We start from the raw sequence: 8,715 nt of genomic DNA, 5'->3' as shown, positions 1-8,715 counted from the left end.
ATCTTATTTATTTGCATTTGTATTTTCATAATTAATCTAAGGGCATCAACCCATTAACAAGATAAGGTGGGGATTTCATTACCCTTCCTTAGCCCAAAAACCATCTCCATCATATTGCATTACCTAGACCTTTAATCTTAAAATCAATTAGACGTCAACCTTAAGAAATTCGAGCTCAATAGGACAAGAAACCCTAAGAGTTCTACCAAGTTTGAGTTGTTTGATTAGTTAGTGTCTAGGCAAGTCCTTGAGGGTGGTTTGTTAAATTGGTTCAGTTGCTGGCCTGGTCAACTCGTTTGGTGTCTAGAAAGGCAACGATGAGTGAACCTCCCACCTCTTATACTTACCTGGCTAACTAGTTAATCAATCTCCACTTGGAAGGCTTGAAGGGTCATCTTGGAACAGTTAGGAGCTGTTTAGATTTAGGTTAACCCTAGGATAGATTGAGTTTAATTTATTGTTTCACTTGTTTGAAAAATAAAAATAAAAATTATTAAAATTTAAATTAATTTGGTTACTTTTCTTTAGATTTAGGACTCCTTAGGATCTTTTCTTTAGAACTTTTTCTCTTTTCTTTCTTTTTCTTATACATAAAAATTTAAAAAAAAAAATTATATAAACATCGAGAATCGTACACCTCGTGTGTGGAGAAGAGTGTCGGGTCGTCTAGTTAGAATTGAGTCAATTCCTGTTGTTCCAATGGCTGAGCCAATCCAACCCATGACCCTTAAGGATTTGTGTTATCCAGTTGGCTCCATCCAACCATCTTGTATCAGGTTGCCACAACCCACAGCTAACAATTTTGAAATCAAACCTCAAATCATAAATATACTTCCAAAATTCATAGGATTAGAGGATGCTTATATATTTATTAGAGAATTTGAGAAGGTATGTGTAACCATGAAACTGCAATTGACAGAGGATGAGGTCAAACTTAGATTAATCAACTTTGTCCTTAAGGATAATGCTAAGAAGTGGCTTTATAGTCTACCAAACTATTCTGTCACTACCTGGGAGGGCTTTGTGAGAATATTTTTGAAAAAGTATTTCCTCCATCATAAAACAGCTAGGATTAGGAATGAAATAAATCAATTTTACCAACTAGCTGGTGAATCATTTTGGAAGTACTTTGATCGTTTCAAGAATCTTTTGACCCAATGCCCACACCATGGAATAGAAACTTGGAGACTATGCCAGATCATCTATGAGGGGTTAGATTCAAACTCAAGAACCATGCTAGAGTCCATGTGCCAAGGCCAATTTATGGACAAAGAAACTACTGAAGCTTGGCAATTCTTAGAAGACCTAGCCGAGAAAAATTTACAGTGGGAAACAACTAGGGAACCTGATAAAGCTACACCTTCAAGAGGAGGAATGCATCAAATTCAACCAATCCTAGCATCAGAGGCCAAGATTGCAACCTTAACACGTAGATTGGAAGCCTTAGAATTACAGAGACCAGCCAATGTAAATCAAATATCTGCACCCATGTGTAAAGGGTGCAATGCACTAGACCATGTCTTAGAAGAATGTTCCTACTCGAATGAGTGTGCACAGGTGAATGCCACCTATCAAGGACCATTGAACAATCCTTATGCACCCACATATAACCCAGGTTGGAGGAATCATCCGAATTTCTCATGGTCCCAGAATCCTAATGTAGGCAATCCAAATTTCAATCAGCAAAATCTAAGGTCCAACCCAGTGATGAATAACCTGCCAGGCTTCCATGATAATGACAAGAAAATTACCTCTTTAGAGAAAAGCCTAGAAGCCATGATGAAGACACATACCAGCTTTATACAAACCACGGGTCAACTCATAAATAATAACACCCAAGCTATAGCCCGTCTGGAAATGCAAGTAAGTCAGCTGGCTTCGACCATTAGTGAACGAGAACATGGTAGGTTACCTAACCAACCTGAGCCAAATCCTAGGAACCAAAATGGTCCACGACCCCAACAAGGAAACCAAGTTAATGGTGTAAATGCCATTCATACCTTAAGATCGGGAAAACAAATAGACAATAAGGTAGTTGCACTTGATGATATAGAGGACTCATCTGCCGAGTCACCTTCTAAAACTACTACCTTTCAACCTCAAGCATCAGAAACTGAAAATTTACCTAGTCCAGTACTTAAAAGTCCTAGAGCTCCTTTTCCAAACAGACTGAAATCCAATAAATCTGAATATTTAGACAAAATTTTAGAGGTATTTAAATAAGTCCAAGTTAATATTCCTCTTTTAGATATAATCCATCAAGTTCCAACTTATGCCAAATTTTTAAAAGATCTTTGCACTAGGAAAAGGACCACTAATGTACCAAAGAAAGTATTTTTGGCTGCAAGTGTCAGTTCATACCTATCTAGCCATGTGCCAATTAAATATAAGGACCCTGGAGCTCCAACAATTTCTTGTGTTATTGGAGAAACCAATATAAAAAAGGCCTTGCTAGATCTAGGAGCTAGTGTGAATATCCTTCCATATTCGGTGTATTAACAACTAGGATTAGAAAAACTTCAACCTACTGGGATCACATTACAGTTAGCAGATAGATCTCTCAGGATCCCTAAGGGAATGGTCGAGGATGTTCTGATAAAGGTTGAAAATTTTATTTTTCCTGTAGATTTTATTGTTTTAGAGACTGAGCCAGTTGCGAATCCTAAAGGACATATACCTGTTATTTTAGGAAGACCATTCTTAGCTACGGCCAATGCTGAAATCAATTGTCGAAATGGTCTAATGAAGTTATCCTTTGGGAATATGACCATTGAGCTTAATGTTTTTAACTTAGAACAGGAATCCTCTTCTCATGCTGATGTCAATGTAGTCCAAGATGGTATTTATGAATCCATTGACATTAGTGATGATGAAGTCGACCTAGAGTCTAACCCCTGGTTAATCCATGAGTCTGAGGATGTCAATGAAATACTTAAAGAAAATCAGATTATTCAGAATCGACACTTCCTACTGAACCAATCATTAGATGGTGAAATCATCACCTAAACCATCGATAGAGGAAGCACCCATTTTAGAACTGAAACCCCTCCCAGAACATCTCAAGTATGCATATCTAGGACCCAAAAAAACTTTGCCTGTAATTATTGCATCAGACCTAGATCCCAAGCAAGAGGAGGAGTTAGTGTCAGTTCTAAAAGCAAATCAAGAAGCAATAGGTTGGACCATAGCAGATATCAAAGGAATAAGCCCTTCTATAGTTCAACATAGAATATACTTAGAGGAAGAGGCTAAACCAACAAGAGAAGCCCAAAGAAGGCTTAATCCAGCTATGAAGGATGTAGTTAAAAAGGAGATTCTGAAACTCCTAGATAGTAGAATAATTTATTCTATTTCTGATAGCTCTTGGGTAAGCCCAGTTCAAGTAGTACCCAAGAAATCTGGGGTAACAGTGGTCCAAAATGATGCAAACGAACTTATCCCAACTAGGACCCAAACGGGATGGAGGGTCTGTATAGACTATAGAAAGTTGAATGCTGCGACAAGGAAAGATCACTTTTCTTTGCCATTTATTGATCAAATGTTGGAAAGACTAGCCGGACAAGAGTTTTACTATTTTCTTGATGGATACTCTGGTTATAACCAGATCCCCATAGCCGCTGAAGATCAAGAAAAGACTACATTCACTTGTCCATTTGGTACTTTTGCCTATAGACGAATGCCCTTTGGACTATGTAATGCACCAGCAACCTTCCAGAGATGCATGATCAGCATGTTTTCAGATATGATAGAATGATTTCTAGAAATTTTTATGGATGACTTTTCTGTTTTTGGCCTAACCTTCTCCAAGTGTCTGAATCACCTGCAATTAGTTCTAGAACGATGTAAGGAGAAGCACTTAGTTCTCAACTGAGAAAAATGTCAGTTTATGGTCAAACAGGGAATAGTTCTTGGCCATGTCATTTCTACAAAGGGGATTGAAGTGGACAAGGCCAAAATAGATCTAATTGCAAGTCTTCCACCACCTAAATCTGTGAAAGAAATACGTTCATTTTTAGGTCATGCTGGATTCTATAGAAGGTTTATTGCCAACTTTAGCAAAGTAGCAGTCCACTGACTAATCTTTTGGCAAAGGATACCAAATTTGAATTTACTCATGAGTGCTTGAAATCTTTTGAATTTTTAAAAAAAAGCACTTGTATCAGCTCCAATCATTCATCCTCCTATCTGGTCTGAACCATTTGAATTAATGTGTGATGCGTCTGATCATGTTGTGGGCGCAATCTTAGGTCAACGGATAAATAAGCTGCCTAGAGTGATATATTATGCAAGTAAAACCTTAAATGATGCGCAGCTTAACTACACCACAACTGAGAAGGAGTTCCTTGCCGTTGTCTTTGCTTTAGAGAAATTTAGATCTTATTTGGTTGGGACCCACACCATTGTTTACACCGATCACTCAGCCATTAGACATCTCCTAGCAAAGAAAGATGCCAAGGCACGCTTAATCAGATGGATTTTGCTCCTTCAAGAATTTGACCTAGAAATTAGGGACAAGAAAGGCACTGAGAACGTTGTAGCAGATCATTTGTCCCGAATTCCAGTCGCACCATCTAGTGAACCACCCATCAATGAATCTTTCCCAGATGAGCAACTCATGTCTGTGTCTACTGAACCTTGGTTTGCTGATATTGTAAATTATTTAGCCATAGGTAAGATACCTTCTCATTGGACTAAGCAGGATAAATATAAATTCTTTGCCCAAGTGAAGTATTTCATTTGGGATGATCCTTATCTTTTTAAACAATGTCCTGATCAAATTATTAGAAGGTGTATCCCAGATAACGAAGTCATGAATATTTTATCTTTTTTCATGATCAAGCATGTGGGGGTCACTTCGCGTCTAAGAAAACTGCTGCTAAGGTTCTCCAATGTGGTTTTTATTGGCCCAATTTGTTTAAGGATGCTCATGAATATTGTAAAAGTTGTGCTCAATGTCAGAAAATGGTCGAATCACCAAGCGACACATGATGCCACTCAACCCAATCTTGGTAGTTGAAGTTTTTGATGTTTGGGGGATCGATTTCATGGGACCATTTCCAAATTCCTTTGAAAATGAATATATTCTAGTAGCAGTTGATTATGTTTCAAAATGGGTAGAAGCAATTGCATGTAGAACACCCGATAGCAAAATGGTCATTAAGTTTCTTAAAGAAAATATTCTCTCCCATTTCGGTATTCCTAGGGCAACATTAGTGATCGGGAACCATTTTTGTAACCGACCTTTTGCAACATTGATGAAAAAGTATAATTCACCTACAAATTGGCCACACCATATCATCCTCAAACTAGTGGGCAAGTTGAAGTGTCAAACCGACAAATCAAACAGATCTTGGAAAAAACTGTTAGTGCCAATAGAAAGGATTGGTCTTTGAAATTAATTGATGCACTTTGGGCATACCGAACCGCTTTCAAGACCAATCTAGGAATGTCTCCTTATAGGATTGTGTTTGGTAAACCATGTCACTTGCCTATTGAGATAGAACACAAAGCCATGTGGGCCATCAAACAACTAAATACAAATTTGAACGATGCTGGAAACCATAGGAAGCTTCAGTTGAATGAATTAGAAGAACTTAGAAATGAAGCCTATGAAAATGCAAGGATATACAAGGAACGAACCAAAGCATTTCATAATCAATCAATTATGAGAAAAACTTTCAATATCAGACAAAAGGTGCTCTTATATAACTCTAGATTACATCTGTTTCCAGGAAAGCTTAGGTCTAGATGGACAGGACCATTTTTAGTAAAGAAAGTCTTTTCACACGGAGCTGTTGAGATAGAAAACCAAGTAATGGTGTTATCTTTAAAGTTAATGGTCAACGATTAAAACCATTCTTGGAATTACCTGTCGAGACTGTTGAAGATGCCATGGTTCTTTATGAACCAACTTATTCTGATTAAATTACTTCGAGGTTTGGTCTGGCTGAAGACATAAAACTTAGCGCTTCTGGGAGGCAACCCAGCTTATTTAATTTCTAATACTTTCTTTGTTTTCAGTTTGCTTAGGACAAATAAATTAGATAAACTCCATTGGGGACAATGTCGGTTAAGTTGGGGGAGAGCTTGAACAAAATCAGGTGTTATCATTTCCTTTTCCTTCCACTATGAGTTATTTCTTGCATTTAATATATTAAAAAAAAATTGAAATAAATTAATCTAGAAAAGAAATAAGAGTAAGTTAGAAAGTATTTGCTAATAAATGTAGTGAGTCACGGAGAAGATTAGCTGGTTAGACTCTTGGTGGCCTAGGTCATTTAAAGACTATTAGCACTTCCAATTGCACATGCACACTAACAAGGTAAAGTAGGTGTTAATTGTAAGGCCAATTAAGGATTTGAGTATTATTTAAATTAGATAATTTTTTCTACACTCCAATTGAAGAAATTTGAATTTAAGGAAAGAGCTACCTGCCTGAAATAAAATAAAAATACAGAGTAAATGTGGATTGCCCTAAGCCTAGTAACCGGGTCTCTTCACCTAAGTCAAGTGTTGAGATTCGCGTCAAACGGTGGTGGGAAGGCCAGGATGCTCAGCAAAAAAAGAAAAAAAAAAAAAAGTGTGAAAGCTACCTTAGTTCTTTGTTTAATCTGGGGTGTATAGAAAATTAATCGAACTAAGTTATGAAAAATGATACAATTGGCCTGTACAAGTTAATACTGAAATACTAAGTTAGTTATCACTCACACAAGTGCTATAAAACTTTAAGTGTACTCTAAGAAAGCTCCTAAGTAGACTGACTACCGATTCTAATTCGAAGCTCATTACTTAGTAATACTAGAAAACTTCTTGAATTTCGATCTTAAATTAATTTGCAAAGGAAGGATCTTTTTGGAATATGATCTTATTTTGGTACATTGCTAAGGGACTAGCAATGATTAAGTTGGGGGGTGTGATTTATGTCACAAATTGACATAAAAAGTATCAATTAATATCTAAATTATCTAACTTTATTAGGAAATTGATACTTGTTATTATATTTTGCAGAAGAAGAGGTCATCAATAGAAAGAACAAGGAAAGAGGATTCCAACGGTAAATTTTATGCAAAACGGAGTTAAATTGACCCAGAAATTGAAGAATGAAGAAAGAAGACTCAATTGGGTCAAACCCGAGTCAAATCAGGTCAAAATTGGTCAAAAATCAACTGATTTGTGATCTGGTTAGCCGCCTGGTCCACAGCAACAGGCGCCTGGACCATGGACCCATCGGCGCACCATAAACCAGCCAATCAGCGAGTCTCGGCTCACCGCAACGCATCGCGAGCCCGATCCACGCGCGCGGTCCAGGGCTCATGAGGAGAGAGAAGAAGGTCCGAAGGGCAACCTGGTAACTTCACATCACTCGATGGTCCGATCTTCTCTGATCAAGATCCAACGCTCCATATTTTTGCGCCATCGGACGGCCACCATCGCAGCCGGTCAAGATCCAACCGTAATCAAGGCAATTGCAAGAATCAATAAACACTAGGACAACACGGGATCCTTCTGCAGCGCGATCCAACGGACGAAATCTTCCAGCGCCTTGATCGGACGGTCCGCGATGCATCCGACCTGATCCCATCTCTGCAGCCGATCCAACGGCAGCGCTTCACCCAGATCATGATCCGACGGCCCAGAATCGCTTCCTGCTTGATTTATTAGATGAATTGGGTCCTTTAGATGAAGATCGGATGCTGAAATAATTTCTAGGTTTCTTGATGGATTTAAGTACTTTTTGAGCGAGATTTGAGCCCCTAAACCCCCTAACAGCCCTCTAAAATCTCTTAGTCCCACATCTAAAGTTTTGAAAACCTTATAACCCCCAAATGCCTATAAAAAGCCCCCAAAGGCCCTTGTTTTAATGATTCTTTCCTTCCGATCAAGCTTGTAACCCTAGATAGTGGGTTTTTAGCTTTCTTCTCAAGCCTCGAGCTTTGAATTTTTGTAATAATTTTTTTTTATATAAAATTTTATTTTTATGCAATTTTATCTCTTTACATTATGCAATTTATTTTTCTTGCAATTAGGATAGTTTAATTTATGCAATTTAATTTTTGCAATTAGGTTAGTTTAAATTATGCAGTTTAAATTTATGCAATTAGGATAGTTTAATTTATGAAATTAGGGTAGTTTATTTTTCTGATTTAAATTTTGCAAGTAGATTTAGATATGTCTAGCTAAGCATCCCTTCTAGGGTTTGCGATGAAGCTAGATCATGAGTAGGGATTTTACATAGGGTTCTTTCTTTTTCTTAGGTTTTTTTTTCTTCCTCTTTTGCAAGAATTTTTGATGAACTACAGTTGGGTCAGAGTCCCTTCATAGTTCATGCTTGATTCAGTGCATAGGAGGAGAAAACCCTAAGGATCCTAGTTACTACTCCCCTGTAAAGAATCTTGATGGGTTATCGTTGGGCCTTAGTCCCTTCATAATCTATGCTTGGGAAAGACAAGAGGAGTAGTCGTTAGGATCAATAAGAAAAATTTAGGTAGAATTCCTAATCTAGATCTAGTGGATTCAAAAACCCTAGATCCTTAGTCTTATTGTCTTTAGCAAAACAACTTCGATTTTCGATTTTCGTTAAAGCTCGCTTGAGCATAGATTTGAAAATCATTTTAAAACCAAGTCTCTGTGGGATCGATCCCACTCGCTGGTCGTGCTACTCTGCACACTGTGCGCTTGCGTTTTATTTACAAATTTTAAGATTTGCACCATCAC

The 8,715-nt window shown here is 37.6% G+C and overlaps 1 non-coding gene across 1 annotated transcript; it reads right to left on the bottom strand.

The window, feature by feature from the left end:
* Window positions 1-1,068: 1,068 nt before the first annotated feature.
* On the bottom strand, window positions 1,069-1,175 carry LOC140854901 (small nucleolar RNA R71). Its single transcript, XR_012137995.1, has one exon. It is a non-coding gene; the product is annotated as a small nucleolar RNA R71 (small nucleolar RNA).
* Window positions 1,176-8,715: the final 7,540 nt, after the last annotated feature.

This window comes from Elaeis guineensis, chromosome 1 (assembly GCF_000442705.2).
Source record: "Elaeis guineensis isolate ETL-2024a chromosome 1, EG11, whole genome shotgun sequence".
NCBI classification, from domain to species: Eukaryota; Viridiplantae; Streptophyta; class Magnoliopsida; order Arecales; family Arecaceae; genus Elaeis; species Elaeis guineensis.
This window is presented reverse-complemented; position numbering and strand designations above follow the sequence as displayed.